We start from the raw sequence: 15,598 nt of genomic DNA, 5'->3' as shown, positions 1-15,598 counted from the left end.
AAGTCCTGATCTTTCACCCCTCGCCTGGTGCAAAGTGCTTCACTTAAAGTCTTCTCCTTATCTGTGAGTGGAAATTATCCTCCCAGTTGCTCAGGCCAGAAAGTTTAGTCTTTTCGATGTCCCTTTTTTCACTGCTTATCCTCCAGTCTTATCTCTATCAACATTACCTAAAGAATATTTCCAAAATAAAGTGTAAAACTCCTTAAAGGAAGGTAACATAATTCAGAGCCTCTACATGATGTTGTAAATATATCAATATTCTTCCAAGTACTGCACCTATAGCATTCTGTCTTCCCTCCCCTCCTAGGGTGCCAAGGATATAAAGGTTAAACTTTTTGACCAGGTCCCACATAGATCTTATAATCTGTTTGAGTTGTTCCTATTTTTTTTTTTCCTCTGTGCTTCAGTTTGGAAATTTGCTAATGAAATGCTTTGAGGCATATGAGTTCTGTCTCCACGTGTCCAGATTGTTGTCAAGTCCACCCAATGAGTTCTTAATTTTAGATACTGTAGTTTCAAATTCCAAAATGCCCAGTTGATACTTTGTTATAGATTACAATTCTGTTGAATTCCTTGATTCATCCATTTTGTCCATCCTTTCGTCTCTTTTCTTTAACAAATTAATCATACTTATTATGAAGTCTTAACTGCTTACTTCATACATTATCTTTAAGATTGATTCCATGCAACTAATTTTAAATCTTGATTTTTGCTCAATTTTACTGCTTCTCACATCTAGTAATTTATTATTGTATGTTGTACATTGTGGGTGATACAGAGTATTGGTTCTGAGTCATGCCACCCTTCTCTAAAAAAGAGTTGAATTTGTTCTAGTGGGCAGAAATTACCAGTGGATCATTTTGATCCTGCCAAGGCTTGTTTTTTCCATTCTTTAAGGCTAGTCTATTTCAGTTTTGCCTTTAGTCTTCCTAGGGCATAGCTTTTTGAAATTTTATATAAATGTTTGTAGGTGTTCATATCTATAAATTGAAGATAATACTATATATTTTACATAATTATGTTAAAAATTTAGTAGACAAGAAGTTTTTCCGAGCACAGTATACTAAGTTCTATATGTCTAATTCCCCGACTTCCAAGTACCCATATCACTCTAGACAAACATTAAAACTTCCTTCAGCTTTAGTTTCCACACCTACCCTCTTAACCTCATTGGTGTGTTATAATGATTTCTTAAATGGACAAAGAATATGAGTTTTAGATTCAGAAATATCAAAGGACAAGCCCCATCAAGTGCCTTCATTTCTCTGAGTTACAGATTCTTCATCTACAAAGTGGACTCATAACATCTATTTTGGCACATTGTTATGAAAATGTATGTAAAGCACCTAACATAGTGCCTGGCACATAGTCAGCTCTCAAATAATGATGACCACTTTAATTTCCTTACCCTTTCCAAAACAAAACTCCAGTAACATAAAATATGAGACACCTCTTTGGTAAATTAAATAAGTCCTTCTACCTCTTCTTTCCAGTCCTAATGGCTGTTTTAACTTTGATCTGTACCTCACGAACAAGTGATGGTTCAATTCCTGTCTTCCTTATGGGAGATTCAAGTTCAATTCTCCACCAGTGTACCTAATGCACAGCCACCCGTGTCTGTCAGTGGAGGCAAGTTGCTGTGATGCTAAACTGCTATCAACAGAGCTTCCAGACTAAGAAGGAGTAGAAACAAGGAACTGGCAATCTACTTCTGAAAATCAGCCAATGAAAACCCCATGGCTCATGATAGCCTGACCTATAATTGATAATAGAGATGGTGTAAGACCAGGCAGCATTTCATTGCAATGTGCATGGAGTCACCATGAGTTTGGGGTTGACAACACTAACAATTACATCCATACTTGAGCTTTATCTTACTGTGACTATAAAGATCACATTGCCTATCTGCTTCATTTACAATGTTTAGAAACAACTTTGCTTATATAAAGCTGTCTACCAAGGCCTGAATTTAAGAAATGGGTAATTCTTTGCTTACAGTGACAGGAAAGCTGAGCTATGTAAATGCCAGAAAAAGAAGCACCTGTATTGCCATGCCCTTCCCCACCATCAGATGGATTTCACCATTATTTCTAACATTCTGAGAAGCATGCTTGAGTGTGTGTATGGGGTGAAGGGTGGTATTCTTCATTTTCAGACAAATATGTCAATATAATAATATTTTTTGCAAAATTATTGCATCTTAGGGTACATTCATATTCACATATATTCAGGGAATTTGACATAAATGGAATAAAATTGAGTTATTTCACAAAAAGATTGTGGCCCAAATTATTATTTCAGAATATAAGTACAGGTGTGTGTCACTTAATGTCCACAATCAGTTCTGTAAAATAGGTAATTACGTGAGTTAGACATTGTGGGAATACCAAATTAAAACCGTATCAGAGTCTGCTTCTAGTCATCCTTACTATTTCTGCTGCTGCTGCTGCTGGTGGTGTGGTGGTGGTGGTCGAGGCCAGAGGAATGGTGGTAGCATAGGCAGTAGCTGAGTAGGTGGTAGTGGGAGCAGGGAGCAAGGAAATGAGCCAGAGGGGAGCACAGTGCAGCTAGCCCTGCTCGCTGTTCCACCCGCCTGAAGGGCAGGAGCAAGCCAGCTCACAGCCTCCAGCCTCCGCCACCCTCCTACTGGCTGCACAGAGCCTGCACACAGACCATGTCCCCTGCCTCACCTGCTTGTGATAAACCTGTAGTTCAGTGCTGAAAGAGTCTGAGTTTGAGGTCTTTAAAACCGTTGGGGGAAAATGAACAAAAGAAGAGCCATTTTCCATCCAAAAAAAAAAAAAAACCACCTATGGAACCACCAATGTATATGTGGTCAGACATTAAGCAACACATACTTGTAAACTTTGAATTAGCTCTGAAACATACAAATGGAAAATCTTACATCAGGCAACTGAACAGTCAGTGAGACTCTTATTATGAGCTAGATGTTGGGGAATCAAAGATACGAATCAGACATAATTGCAATATTCTTATAAAGAAAACTCACTGCTGTGGAGTTGATTCCAACTCATGGTGACCCCTCCTTGGTTTTCCAAGGTGGTATCTCTAAGGAAGTAGATTGCCCCATCTTCCTTCCAAGGAGTCATTGCTGGGTTTGAACCACCAGACTTCTAGTTAGTAGTCAAATGCCTTAGGCACTATGCCACCAGAGCTCCTAAGTAAAGTAAACTATGTATGAGATATCCAGCACAGTGATAGACACATTAGATAGTTCCTTTCTCCTTTTAACATCCTCCTGAAAAGCAAGAATGTATATACGCTGAACCAGTCCTTCTTCAATGGGTGTTCTCTCATGGTGTGATTGCAGGAGCATAGAGGAGGAAGTGATGCCATTGGAATCCAAGGAACTCAGTGAGAGAGTGGAACATGATGGGGTTCAAATAAGAAAAATTAAAGCTGAGGGATGCAATCTTAGCTGACACTTTCAAAAGTAAAAACTGGAATGTCAGTTCCATTTCATCCTTGGGCCAGTGCTGCCTCTTCCGATCTCTGACTGCCACGGATAACACCATGAGGTTAGAGAATGACTGAAATGAAAGAACCTTCCACCTCATCTCAGGATTCCACGGGCTCACAATCTTCTAAAACACTTTTAGCAACCCACTTTCCCATTCAGAAGTGCTCTGGGCCAATTTGAACAAATGCCTGAGAAAAACAAATCCATACCAAATGTGATCATAGCCACCCTCCTGGAAAATCTCTCTCAAGGCAGTTGCTTCACTACAGTTCGGACAGCACCCTCCCACCTCCTCTCTGCGCCTGCAACCGTCATCCCTTTACACTGCTAATGTCAATGGAAGAGAAAACAATTGTTGGGGAAAGATTGAAAACACCACTCCTGCTCCTTGCCAGAGCATTTGCATTTTTGGAAGAGGTTCTTATTTCTTTTTAAGGCTTAGAGTGAGAAGCTTTTAGAAAAGCTAAAAATATCCATTGAAGAAGAAGAGGGGGAAAAAAACAGCTATCTCTCCTTCCCTGCAAAAGGCTCAGCAGCACTTAGAGGTGCAGAGTCAGCTTTTAGATTCTCTTGTGGGCTGAACATACAGGGAATGAAAAGGTGTCATTGGGGGACTGAATCTTTTAGAAAATAAGAACTGAAAATACTGAGATAAAGATAAAAGAAACCCAAGAGCACACTGTATAACCAGAGACGTTCCAAGCCAAAAAAATGGTCTATGAGTTAATATAAATTCTGCATTTTACACCTAACTAAACAAACAAACAAATAACAAAAAATAACAGTTGCCATGGAGTCAGTTGTGACTCATGGTGACTCCATGTGTGTCAGAGTAGAACTGTGCTCCACAGCAGTTTCAATGGCAGTGAACATCCAGAAGTACATCATTAGGCCTTTCTTTCAAGGTGCCTCTGGGAAGACTAGAACTGCTGACTTTTCCATTAGTAGCCAAGTGCTTAACTGTTTGTGCCACCCAGGAGCCCACCCTTACAACAAAGGAATAAAATAAAAACCAATCAAATGTTTTGCCAAAAGCTGCAGGGCACAGAGTCACAGCAACTGGGACTGGAAGCCAGCTCATGTCTAGAGAGCAGTGTTCCCTCCACTCTAAGCCTCTTAGATGGTGGTGTCTTGGTACAGAACTTCCCCTCAACCACCACACTGTACCTACTACAACTCCAGACATGACTCTTGGAAATCTGTTCACACCACTGTCTGTATGAGGACAGCTGAGTCAAAGATGTGCTGATTGAGGAGCACCCAAAGCAGCTCTGGTTTTCTGCCCATCAGCCTCAGTGAGCTCCTTCCACTCTCAGACTCAGGGCTTGACTTCTCCAACACTGTGAACCACTAACACTTTCAGAGGGAGTTTCCACAGGTTGTTGTTGTTGTTATGTGCCGTCGAGTCAAACCCGACTCATAGCGACCCCTCCTTGGGTTTCCGAGGCAGTATCACTACGGAAGTAGGATTGCCCAACCTTCCTTCCGAGGAGTGGCTGGTGGGTAGAAAGATGATTAACTCACTCAGGGTTTAGATTGTCTGCCTGAAGAATTTAATCCTCAATGGACTTTAAAGCTTTAGGGGCCACTGTGATGGATTGAATTGTGTCCCCAAAACAAGTGTGGTGTAAATCCTAACCCCCTATACCTGTGGTCATAAGGAGCTCTGGTGGCGCTGTGCGTAAGGCATTTGACTGCTAACACTCTGCGGAAGAGTGGACAATCTACTTCCGTAACGATTTACCGCCTCGGAAACCCAATGGCGGTCTCGATGAGTCAGAATGGACTTGATGGTAGTGCGTTTGATTTGGTTTTTGGTATACCTATGGTTATAATCCCATTTGGGAATGGGTTTTCTTTGTTATTCAATGAGGCAGTGTTGGTGTAGGGTGTGCCTTAAGTCATTCGCTTCTGAGATATAAAAAGAGCAGGTTGAGTAGGCAACCAAGCAAGCAGAGATGGTGGATAATAGATCCCATGCTACATGAGATCTCCAGTGAACCAGGAAACAAGCTGAAATGAGACAAAGACTTTCCCCTAGAACCAAAAGAGAGAGAAAGCGTACCCCTAGAGCCAGTGTCCTGAATTCAGAGTTCTAACCTCCTAAACTGTGAGAAAGCAAATTTCTGTTTGTTAAAGCCATCCACTTCTGGTATTTCGGGTTCAGCAGCACGAGACTAAGACAGCCACATCCTCCATTCAAGAGAAGGGGGGCCTAGAACATGATTTGTGCAGCAGCACCCAATATGTCATGGCAGGTTGGGAACAGAAATCAGCTTTTCACATCACTGCTAGCCCCGCCTTGCCATACTGCTCCCTTGAGCCTTTTATGTATTCTTTCATTCATTCTTTCAGTCAAAAATTAATATGAGAATGGGATTTCACTCCCTTGTGGGCATTTTAAGCCATATATCTCTAGTACAGGGTGCCCGAGTTAGCAATGAAAATATAGGACCCTCAGACTTGAATTTCCCACAAATGACAAGCAATATTTTCAGTATAAATATGTCCTATGAAATATCTAGGTACATTCCTGGCCAATGCACCCTAATGGCAAACATCTTTCAGTGGTTGCTTGCATGTTGCTATGATGTTGAACAGATTTCATTGGAGCTTCCAGTCTAAGACAGAGAAGGAAGAAAGGCCTAGCAATCTACTGAAATCAGCCTGTTTCTACTGGCAATCTACTGAAATCTTTTTGATTTATGATGGTCCTGTCCCATTATGCATGGTTTAGTTGTGAGTCAGGAGCCAACTTGATGGCAGCTATAAAAAACATTATTAAAAAAATATTTCTTATTATGTGTTGTGGTGCAATGGTTATTTGGCTGCTAAACAAAACATCAGAACTTTAACCTTTGAGATGCTCTGGGAGAGAAAGATGAGACAGTCTGCTTCCATGAAGATTTAGTCTTAGAAGTCCTATGGAGCAGTTTTACTCTGTCCTTTGGGTCATTATCAGTTGGAATTGACTCAATGGCAATGAGGTTTTTTGTTTTTTGTTTTTTTGGTTATGGCTTGGTAGGTGTCCTAACCTCTAGTACCTGTGAATGCGATCTTGTTTGGATATTGTTTATGTAGATGTAATTATTGAAATTCATCATTCTGGAGTAGGACAGAACCTAAACCAATATGACTGGTGTCCTTATCAAGAGGAGGAAAGATACAGATACAGATCCACAGGGGAAAATGGCATGAACAGACAAATACAGAAATTGGAAACGGACAAGCTAAGAAATGACAAGGATGGTAGAAAATCACCAGAAGCTAGGACAGAGGCATGAAGCAGATTTTCCTTGAGAACCTTCATAAGGAACCAACTTTGCCAAACCTTAAGACTTCCAGCCACCAGAACTGTGAGAGAACAGGTTTCTGTAGCTTTATGCCCTCAGTGTGTGGTATTTTGTCACAGCAGCACTAGGAAACTAAAACATTACTTATCTGAAATTCAAATTTAACCTGGCATTCTTTATGTTATTTTGTAACACAACTCCAATAAATCATTCTATTTGAAACTGAAGACAACAATATTCTTATATTATTAGCATGAAAAATCCTATGCAGTACTTTCAAGATTGAAATTTGAAGTCTTCCCAGAGGCACTTGGAGAGAAAGACCTAGAGGCATACTTCTGAAATATTAGTCATGGAAAACCTTATGAATGACAGTTTTACCCTGACACACAGGGGTTCACTATGGGTTGAAATTGACCCAACAGCAAATGGTTTGGTTTAATTACTTTATAACAGCACCTGCACTAGTGTTTCACCAAATAACTGGGCACCTTAGTGTAGCCACATTGGCACATGCAATTACAACACACCTTCTTAAAACAATTAACAATCTTGAATGCTTAAAAAAATCTGTTTGTTTGTTTGTTTAGGATGTCCCAGTCTTCTAGTTTGTCATTAACTATTTGAGCATTTTTAGTTATGTTTGATAGTATATTTATGCCATGTATTAGAAGCCCAAAGATTTTCTAAATCTTTTTGATGATCTTTATAGCTTTAGATTTTATATTTAGGTCTTTGATCCACCTTCAGTTAGTTTTTGTGTATGGTGAGAGATATGGCTCCTGTTCCATTTTTCTGGAAATAGATATCCAGTTTGACCAGCACCATTAGTTAAAGGGATTATCTCTTTCCCATTTCATGTGTTTTGGAGCTTTGTCAAAGATCAGCTGTCCATAGGTGGATGGATTTACTTCTGGGTCATCAATTGTCTTCTATTAGTCAAAGCATCTGTCAGTGTAACAATATAGGCTGTTTTGACTACTGTGGCTGTATAGTAGGTTTTGAGATTGGGAAGTATGAGGTCTTTACTCTGTTCTTCTTTAGTTGCTCTGTTCTTCTTTAGTACTGCTTTGCTGATCAGGAGTCTCTTTTCTTTCCATACGAAGTGGGTGATTAGTTTTACCATCTTTCTAAAGAATGATGATGGAACCTGGATCAAGATTGCATTGTATCTGTAGATAGCTCTTGGTAGGACTGAAATTTTCACAGTATTCAGTCTTCATATCCATGAGTCTGGTATATTCTTCCATTTATGTAGGTCTTTTTTAGTTTCTTGAGGTAGGGTTTTGTAGTTTTCTTTGAATAGGTCTTTTATATTTCTGTTAGATTTACCCTAAGTACTTCATCTTTTGAGTGACTATTGTTTGTTGTTGTTGTTGTTAGGTGCTGTCAAGTCATCTCCAACTCATAGCGACCCCATGCACAGCAGAACGAAACACTGCCCAATCCCATGCCAACTCCACGATCCCTGCTATACTTGAGCCCATCATCACAGCCACCATGTCAATCCATCTCCTTGAAGGCGTCCCCCTCTTTCATCAACCCTCCACCTTACCAAGCATGACATCCTTCTCTAGGGAATGGTCCCTTCTTACAACATGACCAAAATAGGTGAGACGAAGTCTGGCCATTCTTGCTTCCAAGGAGAATTTCGGGTGCACTTCCTCCAGGACAGATCTGTTAGTTCTTTTAGCAGTCCATGGTACTTTCAGCATTCTTCACCAGCACCACAACTCAAAAGCATCAACTCTTCTTCGGTCTTCCTTATTCATTGTCCAGCTCTCACATGCATACCAGGCGATTGGAAATATCATGGCTTGTGCTAGGCACACCTTAGTCCTCAAGGAAACATCCTTGCTCCTCAGCACTTGAAACAGTTCCTTCGCAGTTGACTTTCCCAATGCTGCATGTCATCTAATGTCCTGACTGATGCTTCCATTGGCATCGATTGTAGAACCAAGCAACTGAATTCTTTGACAACCTCAAACTTCTCTCCATTTATTGTGATGCTGCTCATTGGTCCAGTTGTGAGGATTTTTGTTTTCTTTATATTGAGATGTAATCCATACTGCAGACTGTATTCTCCAACCTTCATCAGTAAGTGTCTCAAGTCATCCTCACTTTCTGCAAGCAAAGTTGTATCATCTGTGTATCTCAGGTTGTTAACGATTCTTCCTCCAATCCTGATGCCATGTTTTTCTTCCTATAGTCCAGTTTCTCAGATTATTTGCTCAGCATATAGATTGAATAAGTATGGGGAAAGGATACAACTCTGACGCACTCCCTTCCTGATTTTAAACCATGTAGTGTCCCCTTGTTCCTGCACAAGATTGCATTATATCTGTAGATAGCTCTTGGTAGGACTGACATTTTCATAGTATTCAGTCTTCATATCCATGAGTGTGGTATATTCTTCCACTTATGTAGGTCTTTTTTAGTTTCTTGAGGTAGGGTTTTGTAATTTTCTTTGAGTAGGTCTTTTATATCTGTTAGATTTACCCTAAGTACTTCATCTTTTGAGTGGCTATTGTAAGTAGTACTATATTCCTGATTTCCTTTTCAGAGTTCTCTTTTTTAGAGTAGAGGAATCCAACTTATTGTTTACATTGATCTCATACCCTGACACTTTGGTGAATACTTCTATTAGACCCAGTAATTTTATTGTGAGTCACTGGGATTTTCAATGTATATTAAGTGCCAGCAAGTTGGATTTAATCCTCAGTGACCCTATGTACAACAGAACAAGACAGTGTCTACTCCTGTACCATCCTCACAATCTTTGCTATGCTTGAGCCAATCATTGCAGCAATTGTGTCAACTCATCTCATTGAGGGTCTTCCTCTTTTTCGCTGCCCTCTACCTTACCAAGCATGATTTCCTTTTCCAAGGGAGTGGTCCCTTCTGACAACATGACCAAAGTATGAGGAGCATTCAAACCGTACTTCTTCCAGAAGAAATTTGTTTGTTCTTCTGACAGTCCATGATACTCTTAGTATTCTTCCCAATACCACAACTCAAATGCATCAATTCTTCTTCAGTCTTTCTTATTCATTAACCAGTTTTCACATGCATATGTGGTATTGAAACACCATGCCTTCAGTCACATGCACCTTAATTTTCAAAATTATGTCTTTGCTCTTAAACACTTTAAAGAGGTCTTTTGCAGCGGATTTACCCAGTGCGATACAATATGTGATTTCTTGACTGCTGCTTCTGTGAGTGTTGATTGTAGATTCAAGTAAAATTGAATCCTTGACAACTTCAATCTTTTCTCTATTTATCATGATGTTGCTTTTTGGTCCAGTTGTAAGGATTTTTATTTTCTTTATGTTCAGTTGTAATTTATAATGAAGGCTGTAATTTTTAGTCTTCATCAGTAAGCGTTTCAAATCTTCTTCACTTTCAGCAAGCAAAGTTGTGTTATTTGCATATCTCAGGTTGTTAATGAGTCTTCCTCCAATCCTGATATCATATTCTTCTTCATATAGTCCAGCTTTTCAGATTATTTGTTCAGCATACAGATGGAATATGTATGGCAAAAGGATACACCCCTGACACATACTTTTCCTGATTTTAAATCATGCAGTATCCCCTTGTTCTGTTGTAAGTTTTGATCTTTGTACAAGTTCCATATGGACACAATTAAGTGTTCAGGAATTCCTATTCTTTACAATCTTATCCATAAGTTGTTATGATTCACATAGTTGAATGCCTTTGCATAGTTTTTCAATAAAACAAAGATAAACATCTTTCTGGTATTCTTTGCATTCACCCAAGATCCATCTGACATCAGCAATGATATCCATTGCTCAACACCCTCTTAAAAATTCAGCTTGGAATTCTGGAAGTCTCCTATTGATGTACTGCTACAGCAATTTTTGAATGACCTTCAGCAAAATTTTTGTTGAATGTGATATTAATGATATTGCTCAATAATTTCCACATTCTGTTAAATAACCTTTCTTTGGAATGAGCACAAGTATGGATCTCTTCTCGTCTGTTGGCCAGGTAACAACTACTCTCCAAATTTCATGGCATAAATGAGTGAATGCTACATCCGTTTGTTGAAACATCTCAATGGCTATTCCATCCATTCCTGGAACCATGTTTTTCACCAATTCCTTCAGTGCAGCTTTGACGTCTTCTTCCAATACCACTGTTTCTTGATCATGCTACCTCCTGAAATGGTTGAATGCCAACCAATTCTTTTTGGTACAGTGATTCTGTATATTCCTTCCATCTTCCTTTGATGCTTTCTGCATCATTCAATATTTTGCCATAGAATCAGTCAATACTGTGACTAGAGGCTTCAATTTTTTCTTCAGTTCTTTCAGTTTGAAAAATGCTGAGAGCATTCTTTCCTTTTGGTTTTCTAATTCTAGGTCTTTGAACATTTCATTGTAATACTTTGTCTTCTCAAGGTGCCCCTTGAAATCTTCTGTCCAGCCCTTTTATTTCATCATTGCTTCCATTCATTTTAGCTACTCTCCATTCAAAAGCAAGGTTCAGAGTCTCTTTTGACATCCATTTAGGTCTTTTATTCCTTTTCTACCTTTTACTTTTTTCAAGTATGATTTCTGGATGTCATCCCACAACTTGTCTGATCTTTGACCATTGGTATTCAATTTGACTATTCTGTTCTTCAAATGGTTTCTAAATTCAGGTAGGATGTAATTAAGGTCATATTTTGGCTCTTGTGGTCTTGTTTTAATTTTCTTCAGCTTCAACTTGAAATTTCATGTGAGCAATTGATGGTCTGTTGTCAGCTCCTGGACTTGTTCTGACTGATGAGATTGAGCTTCTCCATCACCTCTTCCCACAGATGTAGTGAATTTGATTCCTTTGTATTCCATCTGGTGAGGTCCATGTGGATAGTCACCATTTATGTTGTTGAAAAAAGGTATTTCAAATGAAGAAGTCATTGGTCTTGCAAAATTCTATGTATAGGATTATATTATCTGAAAATAGACGTAGTTTTACTTTTTCTTTGCCAATTTGAATGCCTTTCATTCCTTTTCTTGCCTTAGTCCCCTGGCTAAGACTTCCAATACAATATTGCATATGAGTGTTGATAAAAGACATTCTTATCTGCTTTCCTTTTGCAAGGAAAATATTTTCAGTCTCTCTCCATTGAGGATCATTTTGACCTTGGTTTTGTGTATATGCCCTTATTTATAAGAAATTTCCTTTCTATTCCTATTTTTCTGATTGTTTTTACCAAGAACTGGTGTTGAATTTTTAAATTTTTTTTTTGCATATATTTATATGATCACGTGGTTCTTTTCCTTTGTTTTATTTATGTGGTGGATTACATTGATTGTTTTTCTAATGTTGAGTCATCCTTGCATGCCTTGAATCTCACTTGGTCACCATGTACTGTTTTTTGATATATTTGTGGATTTTATGGGTGGAAAATTTTTGTTTCTATATTCATAAAGGGTTTATAATTTTCTTTTTTAGTGGTGTCTTTGCCGGTTTTGGTATCAGGATTATGCTTGCTTCATAGAGTAGGTTTGGGAATTATTTCATCCTTTTCTATGTAAACAAACACTTTGAGGAAATATGTCACTGGGCCTGGGGGCTCATGACATAGTCTCAAGGACATCAAGGTCAATGGGCATAACATTTTCCACAAAGACAAGGTTCTAAATCCTACTTTGGTGGGTAATGACTGTGGTCATAAAAAAACTTGTGAGTGGCCATTTAGGGTGTAACTATTAGTCTTTCCCTATCTGGAGTAAAGAAGAGTGAAAAAAATCAAAGACACAAGGAAATACTTCATGCAAAGACTAATGAACCACATGAACCCCAGCCTCCATGACCATGAAACAAGAAAAACTAGATGGTGCCCAGATACCATTACTGACCACTCCAAAAGTGATCCCATTAGGAGGTCCTGGATAGAGTGGGAGAAAAATGTGCAACAAAATTCAAATCATAAAAATGACCAAGCTTACTAGTCTAATAGAGACTGGTGGAACCTCCAAGACTATGGCCCTTAAACCCTCTCCAAGCCTGGAACTGAATTCACCCCTGTAGCTCAACCTTCAGCCAAACAACAGATAAAGTGAGCAATACCACCAGGGAGGTACCCACTCCTTAGAACAATCAACCATTCAAGATCAAAAGGGATAAATCTCAGAAGGCAGAATGGAATAGAAAATAGCCCATATTTGGAATATGAAATGGAATGGAAGGAATGGAAACAGTAAACACAAGGAGGAGGTAGAAAAAGTGCTGTTATTGTAAGGATTGTGATCAATATCACAAAACAAAACTTGTATGGTTTGTTAAGTGGAAAGCTAATTTTTCTCCAGAAACTTTCACCCAAACCACAATAAAAGGATATAAAAAGTATATTTATCTTTAGGTTTTTTTTTTTTTTTAAAGAATCTTCTCAAGACTTAACAGTAACAAACTTCTATACACTAATTAAGGAAACCTGGTGGCACAATAATTAAATGTTCATCTGCTAACCAAAAGGTAGGTAGTTTGAACCCATTCAGCTGGTCCACAGGAAAAAGATCTTGTGATCTGCTTCTGTAAATATTATAGCCAAGAGAATCCTGCAGGAGCAGTTCTACTATGTTGCATGGGGTCTCTGAGTTGGAACTGACCCTATGGCACCAAACAACAATAATAACAAAAACACACATCGATGAGCCAGATTACCCCCTTTTTGTTCCACAAAGAAAAGATCAGGTGAGGCTAACTCTTTGGTTGCTCCTCCAGCTTGGAGGAGGCAGCAATAGCTCTGAAGCAATGGCCACACAGAGGCCACATCACATCACACTATGCTACTTGCTGGCTGCTGGCTGCTGGCCACTGGCTGACCACTCAAGAGCAGTTGGTGGTCACTCTAATTATAGTCTTTGGCCCCAGCTAATTAGCAGAGGCCAAGCTCAGAAAGCCTCCTCCCCTGCCCACCCAACTGGAGCTTTAATGACAGACAGATGTTATTTTGAACTTCAATTTCAAACCTAGGAAAAAAGAAAAAAGAAAGGCAAAAAGTAATAATTGTTTTTGTCAATAACCCACATATCCACTTCAATGACAAGGTTTATCACATACAAATTCTTCATGGCACATCCAGAGTCTGGCCTGCACACACATGTACAAACACATACACCACCACCACCACCACCACCACCTCTTCTCAGGCAGATTAATCCCTGTATCATTGGCTGCCAGTAGTTTCCTAAGAAGCTTAGCAGGGCATGCTCTAACTTCAACAATGACCTGCTAATGGTTTTACATTTCTCTAAAATATTATAAGCTATCTTTGTCACTCTTATCTTCTAATGAAATCAATAATTCCATGACACAGCACAAGATACAGCAAAGACTGTGCCAGAGCCAGGGGCATGGTGTGATTGTCAGCTAAGCCATAAATAACCAGTATGAAATGATGATCAAACCTTGACTTTTACAGAAAGAAATGAAGTTGCAATTCTCCTTGAAAACATAATAATTTCTCCCCATTTTACTTTTAAAAAAAGAATAACATTGTGTGCCATGGAGTGGATTCTGACTCACAGTGACCCTACAGGACAGAGTAGAACTACCTGCACAGAGATTCCTAGGCTGTAATCTTTACCGAATTAAGCATATTGCCAAGTCTTTTCTCCTGCAAAGCCACTAGTGGGTTCCAGACACTAATGTTTGTTAACAGCCCAGTGCTTAAGCATTGGGCCACTAGGGCTCCTTACATAGAATAATTCACTCCATATAGTTGTGATTTGGCTAACAGTGAAAGATCTAACACTCACTGAAAACTATTCCTGTGCCTTTCAGGCAGCCTGGAAGAGCAGCTCATAGTGTTTTATCTTTCTGTTCCATTCTAAAGTGTGTTTTTAAAGCAATAAACCTCCTAGGTGAATGGTTTTATTTTAGTTACCACACAGTTTGTCTTGATCTTTAAAAGGATCATTATTCGCCCCTACATAAATCTTTCCCTCCAAACAACAAACAGAAATCACTCTATATATTTAGTTACTTATTTCTTCCTAATCCTCCCTTGCTCTGAACAGATCACCAGATCACCACTAGCCACTATCTTCTGCTTAAATTACTTCAGTGGCTTCTTATTGCTATTATGAAAAAAAAAAAAAAAAACACATCATAACCAACAGGAATTCATATCAGATATGCAAAGATAGTTCAACATCAGAAAAACAATCAATATAATACATCACATAAATAAAATAAAGGAAAAGAATCACATGATCATATCAGAAGATGCAGGAAAGGCATTGGATAAAATCCAGCACTCTTCCTCAGAAAAATTCTCAGAAAAATAAGAATAGAAGGAAAATTTCTCAACAAAATAAAGGGCATATATGCAAGAGCAACAGCCAGTATTAATCTCAGTGGAGAGAGACTGAAACCATTCCCCTTGCAAACAGGAACCAAACAAAGATGCCTTTTGTGTGCACTTCAATTCACCATTGTATTAGATGTTGTAGCCAGGGCAATGGGCAAGAAAGGGAAATCAAAATATCCAAATTGGTAAGGAAGAAGTAAAACTATCCCTATTTGCTGATGATATGATTCTATACCTAGAAAACCCAAGAGACTCTGCAAGGAAACTACTGGAACTTGTTGAAAGATTTAGCATAGTGGCAGGACACAAGATCAACATCCAAAAATCAGTTGGATTCCTCTACACCAGCAAAGAGATTGCTGAAGAAGAAATAAAGAAATCAGTACCAACTATAATGTTGTTGTTATGTGCCGTTGAGTTGGACCCGACTCATAGCAACCCCTCCTTGGGTTTCTGAGGAAGTATCACTATGTAAGTAGATTGCCCAACCTTCCTTCTGAG

The sequence above is a fragment of the Orycteropus afer genome, unplaced genomic scaffold (genome assembly GCF_000298275.1).
Source record: "Orycteropus afer afer isolate SDZICR_OR568_19922 unplaced genomic scaffold, OryAfe1.0 scaffold00025, whole genome shotgun sequence".
Lineage (NCBI taxonomy): Eukaryota > Metazoa > Chordata > Mammalia > Tubulidentata > Orycteropodidae > Orycteropus > Orycteropus afer.
The sequence above is the reverse complement of the archived record's forward strand: the minus strand, read 5'-3'. Positions refer to the sequence as shown.